The 13231-nt window shown below is 35.2% G+C and overlaps 1 protein-coding gene across 2 annotated transcripts in view; it reads left to right on the plus strand.

Annotated features, from left to right (window-relative positions):
- Positions 1-13231, plus strand: part of LOC107217132 (transmembrane protein 8B-like) — a 557855-nt gene that overhangs the window by 397445 nt on the left and 147179 nt on the right. The window lies entirely within an intron of this gene.

Genomic DNA, 13231 nt, shown 5'->3' on the forward strand with positions numbered 1-13231 from the left:
CCTCCACCACTTTAAGTTACCGCCCCGGCAACTATCTAAAGAAACACCGGGATGTAATTGTCATGGTCCATCCAAGTTTAAACCCGACCTCGTTACACTGTCCTCGCATTCACCCAAGTCCCGAGGGAAAACCATTGCATGACTAAAAAAACCTAGGAAGGACAGTGTGTACATTTCAAAAGCTAATTGAAACAAAAGGAATTCCTACTCTAAAATGTACAGTCTATGTCTCAAGTCCATGCTCAAATATTTCATTCAAAAACATGAAAATTCATCAGTGTTCTCTTCTTTTCCTCTTCAAAGCGATGCAGCACCGCTCCTCATCCGAGAATCGTCCTTGTTGGTTTAACAAACAGAAATGAAGATCATCCTTTATTGGCAGGGATCAGGAAAAGAAGGGGGTCTTTCAGGGCACACAGATAACCTGAGAACCAAACAATGTTTTTTTTTTATCCTTTCATAAATATCCTTTCACAAACCTTTCAATTTTTTTTTGAGTCAACGCAAATAACCACACCAAAACGAGAATCAGTTAACCCGAAGTAATTCGACATCGATGCCCTCAAGGAAAGATTTTTTTTTCTTTTTTTTTCAAAAATTTTTTTTTTAATTTTTCGGGCTCTTTTCCAGGATTTTAGAATATTCCTTCAATCAGAATTAATTATAATAAAACATGTTTTTTTTTGGATTAAAGGAATAGACTACCCGCATTTCCAAGACAGCCACCTTCAAGCAATTACCGAACTCTTATGAGGCCTGATAAGCTAAACGGCATTCACTTTCAGATTCTCCGGAAATCCTTCCAGAACGCTAATTCTACACCTCCCCAGTGTATTCCGAATTAGCGTTCAAGACTCCAGCCAAGCAATCTTCCATCACTTTCCGGCATCAATGCTCACTGAACTGGCACCACAATATTTCTTTCTTCTCAAATTCAAAATTTCAAACTATTCCTCATATGGAATGAACCGATCGATATGAACGATCTTAAATTTTCCTCGGGAACCTTTCTGAATACGAAAGACGAAATCGTTTATTTTTGTTCTCACAATGAATAGCCCTTCCCAGTTCGATTGTAATTTCAGGCATTTGCCTATGATTTTACGGGGACAATAAAGCCGAACTTTTGTCCATAAGAGAAAGAAATCATGTATGATTTCCAATCGAATCTTGCTTTGGCTTTGTCACTTTTCAAAATTAAATTATTTCGAACCTTCTCATGTACCGAATTCATTTCATTTTTAAGCTGAACGAAGAACCCAGGAATATTGTGAGTCTCATTGTTCGATGGAGAATTTCCGAAAAAAAGATTTAGAGGAAGTTTGAGTTTTCTTCCCAACATCATCATCGCTGGAGAGAATTCAGTTGTTTGGTGTTTAGATAAACGATATACCAAAAGGAAAACAGGGATCCATGTATCCCGATCCTTTTGGTTATCCGAAACAAATTTCGACAATATTAAAGGATAGTTCTGTTCAAACGTTCAACTAAACCATTTAATTGCGGATGTAAAGGAGTTGTTCTGGTCTTTTTGATTCCTAAGAGTTTTAATGTTTCTTGAAAAATGTCTGATTCAAAATTTCTACCCTGGTCTGAATGTATTTCCAGAGGAACACCAATACCAGAAATAACGTGACTGATGAGAGCTTCTGCGACCGTAGTGGCTTGAAAGTTGGGTAGAGGAATCGCTTCAGGTCATTTGGTAAAATAATCCACGACGACGAGAAGATATTTGTTTCCATTGGTTGATTTAGGAAGAGGTCCAAGGATATCTATAGCAATTCGTTCGAAAGGGCAACCAACATTGAAAGTTTGGAGCTCTCGTTTGGTAATTAAAAACGGTACGCCATATTGAAATAAATGAAAATTCGATTTTTCATTAAAAATTCGATTTTCTCAAATATTTTCACCCTTGAAATGACAAAAAAAGGAGCTTATTCGATTACTGTACTGGTGCAAACAACAGGAAACATTAGAAACACTCATAAGAAATCAATTGTTCTTTATTTAATGAACTTAACCTTTATTATAAACCTTATTTACACTGTGATGAATAAATCAGTATCAAGTACTATCCTTTATATAATTTGATTACGTTTTAAAGAATTCAAACGTTCCCGCTCATCTATCAGTTCATTTAGCATTCATAAGATGGCACTGTAATCAATTGGTAACACTGTTTTTTGTTTCGATGAAAATCCACTAGATCTGTATCTAAACTCAAAATTATTTACTATTGACATTCTAAGCAAGTATTGTTTATACTTTTTACTGTACTTAATAATAAAATCCATTCAACGATATTATTATTTAAGTGAAAACACGTCTACATCTAAAACTGATAATCCAAAGTGTTGCATTTGCTTAAAATTCATAAAAAAAAGTACCGGGTGCTCCAAAATATGTACAATCCGATGAAGATGCTGAAGAGTTTTCAACTATGATCGAGCATCCGGTTGTAGTTGGTGATGTTTTGTGTTTTTATTGCCGGGTAAAAAAATATAAGAAAACGAAACTTGACGACGAGGAACCGAAAACATTTTTGGAAGATGAGTTACCTTCAGATTCGAGTGAGTTGTTAGAAAGAACTGTTGTGACTCACAGATATTGTTGTGTATGTTCTGCTTCAAATAAAAATCTAGTAGTCGTTCCCCAAAATGCTCGTATTCAATGCTTTATCAAGAAAAGAACTTTCATTCCGGACGGAAATCGATGCTGCAGCGATCATCTTATAAAAAAAAGCTTTCATACTGAGAATTTGCATTTATTGCAAGTTTATTCTAATTAAAGTATTTTAAGATCACCAGAGTTAACAAAAATGATAAATGGCTTGGCTGTTGAATGTGACTACACTGATTGATAAGGTGGGTGTTTTTCTATACCCGATGAACAACTCTCCATATTTACTGGATTAAGACGCGAAAACATAATCGAGTTGCGTGATTTATTAATAAGTATGAGGAATACAGATTCTCGTACGGTCACTCAAGCTCTCATTGTATTTTTATTTAAGCTACGTACTGGAAACTCAAACAGATTGATGTCAGCGACTTTACAATTGGAAAATGAAAAGTTGGTTTCAAAGTATTGTGAACAAGTGAAACAATCATTCGAAAAAGATTTATTACCTCGTTACTTTGGTTATCGATCTATGTCCCGAAATGATCTCATTGAAAACAATTCATCACCACTATTAAAAAGTTTGTACGCCGATCTCAGTGATAAGCTCTTTTTGATTTGCGATGGGACATATGCGCGTCATCAAAAGAGCTCAAATAACGCATATCAAAGAAAGTCTTTCTCTGGACAGAAAAAAGTAGCGTTATGTAAACCATATACTATTTGTACAACAAATGGATACATAGTAAATATGTTGGGGCCCTATCACGCCAACATGCGTGACGCCATTATAATGAAAGACATTATCGATACTTCTAATAGTATTTGCAATTTATTGGAACCTGGTGAGGTTTTTGTTGTTGATCGAGGATTTCGTGACGTTCAGGCGCACTTGGAAGAAAAAGGTTATCAAGTGTTGATGCCGGCGTTAAAAGGCAAACGAAATCGTTTAACAACTACTGAATCTAATGCGTCAAGATATGTCACAAAAATTCATTGGGTAGTCGAAGCAACACATGGAAAGCTGAAATAAAAATATCATCTACTCGACCAAAAATTCGACAACAAAATATTACCTAGAGTCGGTTATTTTTTATAGAACCGCATCATTTCTTCACGATTAGTTCAACAAACGTGTTACTTCTGATGTAGAGAATTCAGATGAAATTGTTGAAATGATCAAATCTCGAAATCACACTGATAATACATTAGCTGATGAAGTAGATAAAAATGGTTGGCAGCGAAAAAAACTTCCATTTGAGACAATTCTATCCTGTGATTTAATAGATTTTCCAGAAATGACCGAAAAAGACTTGAAATTTTTATTTACGGATTCTTATCAATATAAACAAGCAATATCATACTTAGCAGAGATGATGGATGAATCAGATAACATAACTATTCAGTTTGTCAGAGATAAAACCAATATATTGAAGGCTCAAGTATGATCTCGTCATATTGGAAGAAAGGTTTACAGATGTTTTGTTGAATATAAACCAAATACAATTGGATGGAGTGGAATATCAAGATATTGCTGTGAATGTGCTAATGGACTAAGGACAATCGGTTGCTGTTCACACGTTGTTGCAATAATTTTTTACTTAGCGCACGGACGATATTTGGCTAAAATACCTAGACCAGCTTCGATACTTAATACGTTATTCAATAAAGACAATATTACTACCGTAATTGATGAAGATAGCGAGGAGGACTGGTCACGGGTTCATAAATAGACTTTTACCATCTACAGACTAATATAATTAATATATTTGATTATAGTTTATAATTGAATATCAATATTGTAGTCATTAAATAAAGAACAGTTGATTTCTCAGGAGTGTTTCTGATGTTTCCTGTTGTTTGCACTAGTACAGTAATTGAATAAGCTCCGTTTTTTGTGATTTCGAGGGTGAAAATATTTGAGAAAATCGATTTTTTAATGAAAAATCGAATTTTTATTTATTTCAATATGGCGTACCGTTTCTAAAAAACTCGAAACAGTCATAATTTCATCGAAAATTGAATGAGTAATTCAGAAAAAATAGTTTCATGAATGTACCGTAATCGTAACATGGTTAAAAATGAAAATTAAAGAAAAAAACTAGTTTTTTTTTAAGGATCCTATAAACCGATATAGCTCTTATTTTTTTTTCCCAGAAGCTACTATCGCCCCCCAAAACACATCCGGTATTCAGATCAATCGATTCATAAGTTTCTGAGAATAACAATTTTTCCTGATTTTCAGTATTTTTCGATTTATTCAGAAACAGTAATGGATAGAGCTCCGAAACTTGCAGAATAAAAGTACCTCGATAGTACCAACATTCCCTGAAATAATGAACCTTATACCCTTCTGGGGCCGATTCGATATACTTATCGGTCTACGGTCTTTTCCAAGTTAAATCTTTGAGGAAAATATTCATTAATCGGACAAAATTAGAAGGAGTGTTGCACAGACCGAAAGGCAAAACCCTGAATTGCCACAATTCGTTTTCAAAGGTAAAAGCAGTTTTTTCTTTATCTGAATCTTCAATTTCGACCTGCCAATATCCACTTTTTAAATCAACGACTGAAAACCAGACAGCACCAGCTACCGTATCAAGAATTTCGTCAATTCAAGGTACTGGGTAACAATCTTTCTTCGTAATATTGTTGAGGAAACGATAATCGATAAAAAATCGAATAGATTTGTCTTTCTTTGGGATGAATACGGGAGGGGAAGAAAAAGGAATATTGCTGGGTTCCGTTACACCTTGTTCGATCATTTCTCCCAATAGTTTGACAGCTGATTCTCGATATTGAGTCGGAATACGATGAGGTGACAATTTGAAAGGTTTAGCTTCTCCGATATCAATTTCATGTTTGATAATACTGCAACGTCCTAAATTTTTTGAATCCCTTGCGAAACTAGATTTGAAAGAAATGATAAAGTCTCGAAACTGAGCAATTTGTTCTCTGGAAAAAAAATTCAGAGAAGCTTCGAAAATTGTTAGGAGATGTTCGGGAATTTTATCTTTGTCAAGGATATTACTAGAGAAGGTTTGTTGCACTGACACAATACGTTCAAAATCTCCACCAAAAAACTTTTGTTTCAACAGAGATTTAAATCCATCCAGCCAATCAGATTTTTGAAGAAAATCTAATCCAAGAAGACAATCTCCTTTAATCTTAGTGAAAACAACATCTAATTCGACTGAAAGGTTTCCGACTTGAATTTTCGTAGAGCGAATGGTTTCGTAAGGAAAACTTTCCCGAGAAACAGTTAATATTTTTAACCGCTTGGGTACTTTTCTAAATAAGTGAAACAAATTTGCAAAAATGTCCACATTAGCGATCGTGATCTCCGAACCAGTATCTATTATCATCTCACACGATTTGTTTGCAATTCTTCCGGACAAAGTCAAATTTAAATTTAAATTAGATTCGTTGATACAGGAGAAAACTTCTTGAGTTTGTATTAGTCGAGTCGATATGTTTTTCGACTCGCCTTTCTCTAGTTTTTTGAGATAATAATTTGAGAGTTATTTCTAGTAATCTGGGAAGAAGAAGGAACGTTTCTACAACAACGTTTAAAATGGCGAATTTTGCCACAAAACCAACACTCAGGAGGATTTCGTTTCCTTGCATTTCGATAAGATGAAAAATTAACGTCGTTGGTTTCGTTCGAAGTGTTGGAAACATTGAGATCAGAGTTCGTTTTGTGAGAATTTTTTTCCAAGTAATCCTGGGAAAACTCTTTGTTTTTCGATTCGAAATATGAATTTTTTTCAAGAAGATTAATCGCGTGTATTTCCTATGCTCGAATCAGAGCAACTTTAAGAGAAGAATTATTCTCAATTCTTGAGAATTCGACGAGTGCTGAAATTTGCGATCCCGGAAATGAAATGAACGCAAGCCATTTTGTCACGAGTTTCGTTGTTCGATTCAGGAAAAGCCAGAAGAACTAAACGTTTCAAATCGGTCGCAAAAATTTCGAGATCCTCGTCAAATTTCTGTTTTCTTGCGCTAAATTCGTTAAAAGACAGATTTGAAAATTGGTTAGCACCAAAACTGAAATCGAGAGCTTTCTTCAACTTCAGAAAATCTTTTAATTCTTTTGAATCAAGGCTGTCCAGAACAGTTCGAGCGGAACCTCTGAGTGAGGATGCAAGAACCATAGCATTTTCTTCAATAGGAAATTTATTGAAAATTGCAATCATATCGAATTGTTTAAAATATTGATCCCACAAGCTATTTCCATCGAAAGTATCGGGTTTAAGATAGTTTGATGATTGACGAGAGCCCGAACTCGATTGATCAGAGGAAACTGCGTTTGAGAGAGGTAAAACAAGAGCAGCAGAATTGCTCTCATCATGAATAATAGTTTGACAAGTTACCTGAGAAGTAGAAAGATTCGGAGTGATAGGAGAATTAAGATTAATAGAAGGAACAATATCTGCAGTTTGAGTCCTTGATGAATTAATCTCTGCCAGGATGCGATGAGCAGTTTCTTTTGCAGCTTCTCTTGAGGCAATTATTGCAATTTCTCGAGCAGCTTGAGTTGTAATTTCTCGAGCTGTAGTTGAAGCTGCTTCTAAAGCCGCCGCAATTGCTGATTCTCTGAATCGATTCAATTCCGTTTCCAATGAACAGAATTGTCCTCAATCATTTTTCGGAGTTCTTCTCGAAATGGTGAATACGGTCAGGTTCATCGCTTTCTGGTTCTCGGACGAAGCTCGTGTCTTACGATAAGACATGATTAAAAGTAATCACAAATGATCCAAATTTTTTAAACACCACTTAATAATGAAAAAAAATAAAGAGTTCGTTGTAACACATTTGACACTAAATGTAACGTTTTAAAGAAAAGAGACTGAGAAAAGTGGGCGGTAGAATATTTATTTAAAAATCCGATTCTAGATTTAAACGTCACGCCTCTTTCATCTCCCAAACTCAACTGTTCAATCAATCTATCGATCGTTGTCACGTCAACCAAGTCTTCGTTCGTCCACTGTCTTGTCATAGATCGAGCGATCCGAACAACGTTACAATACATACCGGGACAATCTCTTGAAACTATACATATAACGCGCATGCGGCAAATAATTTAATCTCATTGGTCGGTGAAATTGCGCCGCGGTGATGTTTTCATCTGCTGAGCAAGGCGCCAACGTACACAAAATGAAACAAAAGCTGTAATTCTCTCGCCCGTAAAGCCGTGGATTGAGGTTATGCTGCTGTTTATTTTTACGTAGCGTGAATTGTCTAAGAAGAATAGTATCGTTCAGCAATACCGTGGTTGATTTCGGAAGATATTCAACCGACGCAATAAAGAATTTAACGGAAAAGCAAATATCAAATGATACAGAAATTGGGTATTATTTATTGAAAGAAGAAATCTGAAATTCAACGTGAAATGTCATTAACAAGTGGGAGTCTGGACAAACGGAGGTAGGTAAGTAAAAACAATGTTCATTGTGAACAGATTCTTTATTTAAATAAAATTAAAAATAAATGAATGGTTGAGACCCAGTAGAAGGTATTTCCAGAGTAGATTCGTTACGGTGCAGTGCTCCAGAAGTCAGTAATTAGTGCCGATGAACATGAAAGAAATAAAAGAAATGAGTAACAAGGAATAAAGAAATTATTCATCTTGAACACGAAGCTTAGGAGGACAAAGAGTAGCAATTAACAGAAAACGTACCCGACGCAATACTCACAAAAACCCTCGCCGACATCATCGATTAGTTGACAAAGTTTTTGCAGCTCCATTGTACAACAATCAATGTTCCGTTAACAAAGAGGGTTCACCAGATATCCAAGAATAAAAAGAGAAAAAGAACAACAGTTAATATTAAAGTGTAAATCATGCTATTAATGAAAAATTAGGAAACAAAACAATAACTTACAAGACAATCGTCCGATAACACTGGGAGACCAATCTCCACTCTTCTGATCACCCCTCGTCTGGCCATTGGTTGCCTTTCAAAAAGTGCTTCTTTTTTTTTGCTTTCAAAAATACCGAAAGATCCTGTTTGATAATAATAGTTTCTAATATTTTCAGGTACGAAATAATTCATTGTCAAAGCGGGACCAAATTTGTCAGGCATGGAAGCATGTAAGTAAATTTCCAATTACGTGATCTTTGACAATGACAATATTTTAACATAGATTCAATGATAAAATTTGTTTTTTTTTCAGCAGGCTCGAAGTTTAAACTTTAATTAACACGAGGAAAATTATGCCTTACCTGATGGTCAAAATGTTTAGGTGGCAAGGATCCTGGTTTCTCGAGCGGTGCAATCATTAGAACCATCGAACCTGGTTGTTCCGTCAGACATCAGGTGCCAGAGTCAATTTTATCAGGCCATCGCCACCTTCTTAACATCAGTTGAGGCAAAATTGAAGAGCGGGATACACTACAGATCATAGTGGCTAAATATCTCATCATTTTGCTTTGATCCAGCCCAAAGCGATAAGTTTGTTACTTAACCGTTGCTGCCAATTCATTCTACCGAGGAATCATTCTGTGCACCATTGTAATTCAAGCATTATTATTGACCAGCATTGTTTTTCAAACTTTATACTATTTGATTTGGTATCTTATTTTGAAGCTTACTTTTACTCTCTTTGGCATTGAATTCAGATAAATAGTTTTTCAAGTCCTCAATTAGATTGTAGGGTTGAATTTTGCTAGGGAAACTGAATCAATCTAAATCTAGAACTGTTAAATAAGTCCAGTTAAAAATGTCTTTAAATTTAATCCTAGCTGACGGTATCATCTGGCTAGCTAGTTGCACGATAACTTGAAATCAAATTCAATTTTACACTCTTTATAGGGTCCTACGCTAAGACTGAAAGCTTGTGAATTTCCATGTACCGCAATTATTTCTGCATTTCATGTTAGCATTATCTGGAGCAAAAAAAATCCCATTTTGAGATTGAAAATGGAACCTGAAACACTGAGTTATTCAATAGCACGAATTGAAAACCAAGAATTTTATAATGTTTTCTGCAACAAAGGGACTCTTTCCAATATCCTTGTTAGAAGTTGATGTTCGGAGGACTATGAACAAGATATTGTATCGAATTACATTATTTAAAAAAAAAATCTTCATAAACTTCGTTAACAATTAGATATTCATTTATTTTGATGGAACAAGGGACACAATCTTTACATTACTTCAAAATTGACATTACTCTAAAACGTGATTGTCCTTGAAGCTAATTGTGACATTGAGGTGCATTTTGAGAAACTTGATTTTCAACTTGTGTCACAGGATGTGATTTACGTTCCCGAGTTCTACGCTTTCGATTAGATTTTCTTTGTTTCGAACCGCACTAACATGAAATACAGAAATCATTTTAATAAATCTAATATCACTTGAATTTTCAATTTGAGTATTAGGTTCCCTTCATTTATTTAATCGAACATCATTGAAAATTTGCGATATAAATTCTGATAATCATTCGGAAATTTTAAATAGTAGTAGCAATAATTTGTTAATCGGAAAAAATACATTGACTATCGACTATTCGTAAATTTTGTTGAACTATTTTCAGGAAAAAAAAGATTCACAGTTCCGTTACAGATAGTGAGATATTTAAATTTCTCGAACGCTCGGTTTAATGTCTCATTTTCGAGAGTGATAAAATTCAATATTACCGCCTAAAATCACAAAAGAGTGAGAAAGTTGCTTAGTTGCTTGAAAGTGGCGATGATCTTTGTACGTCTGACAAATTGAATGGGCAGATAACAGTGAATATCAGAGATGTAATTATTTTGGCCGTATCACCTGTTGATAGATAAAAATTCCATTGTTATTTCTAATGTACGAAATAATAAAAATGATTAAATAAAGTGTTCGCACCTACCTGCTGCGTTTCTTCCAAGCACCCAACATTTAAACAGATTTCTCATTTTAGTCGAATAAAGCCAATTTTCAAAGAGCATTCGCATCAACTTTCCGAGTCACTACCTCGACTGTTTGAGATTCTAACCTCAAAAATTCGTATGAACTACAACGCCGCCAGAAACAGAGTTTGACAGCTGAAACTCGGAGTGGCCAGCCTGCCCGAGCAGCCGATAAAACTCGCGCATGCGCATTATATGTATAGTTTCAAGAGATTGTCCCGGTATAATCGACTGATTGACCTGTTAATTTTCCCTGACTTGATTTTATCCTTTATCTCTTCAATACTTCAATTATCGTTAGCTGCCTTGAATACCGCCACTCTACCAGTTCGTGTGACTACCTGAGTCTATCCAGCCGTAGAACGGGTTCTGTAGTTATTTTTCGTATTGTTTCGTATTGTTTCGTATTGTTGTTTGAAATTCGACGCTAAAGCGTCTGGCGCTCAACGTATATGATTTTGTTATAGTTTAGTAGTTCAGAGTATTAGATCATTTAAATTTTCACTAATAATAATTTAAAATCGTTCTGAAGCATAAATGAAGCTGTACCAACGTATTCCGATTGAACGATTTTATAATCCGATGTGTATTCGAAAGGCTGCGAGAGTGTTCACTACATGTCCAGTGAAATTTACGTGCAAAATTTGCGTAAATCGGCAAGATCAAACTCAAACAACCATATATTACTTTTTCGTATTGGCATTACACTCATCGCATATCATTTGGTTTCCCTAGCCATTATGTAACGAAGTCTGCGAATTTATAGAAAATTTATAGGAAAGAATAAATAATATATCCATAATATGAATAATTTTACATGACATTGTCATCACATGTAAAGAAGTTAAAAATCCAGAACTACTTTTACATAACAGTTTTGATAACTCAAATCGTAACGGATACGTATTGATGGTTCGTGCTGGGTACATCCTAGTGGCGTCAGACATGAAAATATTCTGAGAATATGATATTAACATTATACTTAACATAATAACTTCAGGTACTCTTACTGTGAAAAACATATATTTATAATATACAATGAGTTCATCTTGGCTATGCTGAGTACAAAAAATTATAAGATTGTGACGTTGTATCAATGTAAAATCATTTTGTCAATTATCCGTATACACGTTTTGACAATGGTCCAAGATGTGTTTGCTGGGCAGTGTTAAGTTATTATACTTATTTAGTCTGTAGTGTTTCTTCTTGTGATTTCGTTACTTTAATATATATATATATGCATGACATGTTCATTGTTTAATATGCAAAGTAGTGGACAAAGTACAAGTTGTTGTGTTTTGACTTTTATGTATTATCTGCGGCAATATTAAAATCAACATTATGTTATGGCAATGAATATTTTTGTAAAACGAAGCAATATTATTTGTTCTTGAATCCAAATTTATGTATTAGAGGTGTATAATTTCTATAAATTTTATAAAGTTGTAAAAACGGCTCCACATTACCTGTAAAAAGGTCAAGTAATTCTGAATCTTTTGGCAGGAAGAGTCAGATAAATTTTGGGAAAGTTTATTAGATAAAAATTGTAACCACCCTATCGATTGTATAATAATAATAATGCTTGGTTTTTCCAACTAAATTATTACACTAAGATAAAGGAGTGCTTGTGACTGCCAGATTTCTAGTTCGTCTAGCTATGATCGGGTCTTTGTTTACAACAGTACTGTTGTGCTGCTACAAGAGCGGAATATCAGAGCTTGACGTTGTCCACTTGCACGAACGATGCGGTATGGGTATGGAAGCTGAACGACGGATTCCTATAGCATCTATGCCATATTCAGTACGACTCAGTGAATGCATTATTGAAGCAAGTGTTAACATTCATCGATATGTAATTGTACATGGTGCAACAATGGGCGGAAATAGGCAATTTCTACCGAGGGTCAGATGATCATGCACAAGATGAAGTCGGGGGTGCCGAAGGCAATGGGATAGAGCGACACCGGTTTTGTCAAGAGTTACAGATTAGGTCCGACAACTGACTTCGATTTAATGCAACGGCGATTTATAATTACGTGACTTACATTCAAAGAAGCCTTTCCATTTCTCTAAAATCCATTCTGAAAATTTTCCTTTCACCCACTGAAATATTTCCAATCAATAACACATTTTCCAATCAATATACGGGAATTGACTTGACAATTTCTGGACGCCGGTTAAAGTTGCTGGTTTCTGCGCCTATAACTGAAAACTATAGTAAGGTCAGTTACTCGTGTGGCTCGCATAGCCGTGTGTATCGCTCTGATAGCTATACCGGGGTGGTTATCCACAAGAGTTTTAAATTTTTTCACCAATAATTGGATGGTATCTGCCCACGAACTTCGGTGCATTGCTACAGTAACAAACTCTGGGTGTAGCATTCTGGATTCTGGAGTTGGCAAATTATTTTTTTCACATTTGTGACGGCAACAAAATACAAATACCAGGGAGTATCATGTGTGCAACATATTGCAAATTTCGGCGACCAAATAACTATCGACACAGAACTATTAGTCCTAAGTATGTAGTTACAAAAGGAATTCGTGTCGTGGAGAATAGGGCGTTCGTACTTTTAAGATGCGGTTTTTTTCATCTTTAGTTTCAGAACTATCGGCTAAAACATCAGCAGTGAATTGTTTTCCGAAATGAGACGTTTAGTAAGGTTGCCCCCCCCCCCCCCCCCCTTAAACTATTTGAATAGATTTTTCAGTATTGATT

This window comes from Neodiprion lecontei, chromosome 4 (assembly GCF_021901455.1).
Source record: "Neodiprion lecontei isolate iyNeoLeco1 chromosome 4, iyNeoLeco1.1, whole genome shotgun sequence".
NCBI classification, from domain to species: domain Eukaryota; kingdom Metazoa; phylum Arthropoda; class Insecta; order Hymenoptera; family Diprionidae; genus Neodiprion; species Neodiprion lecontei.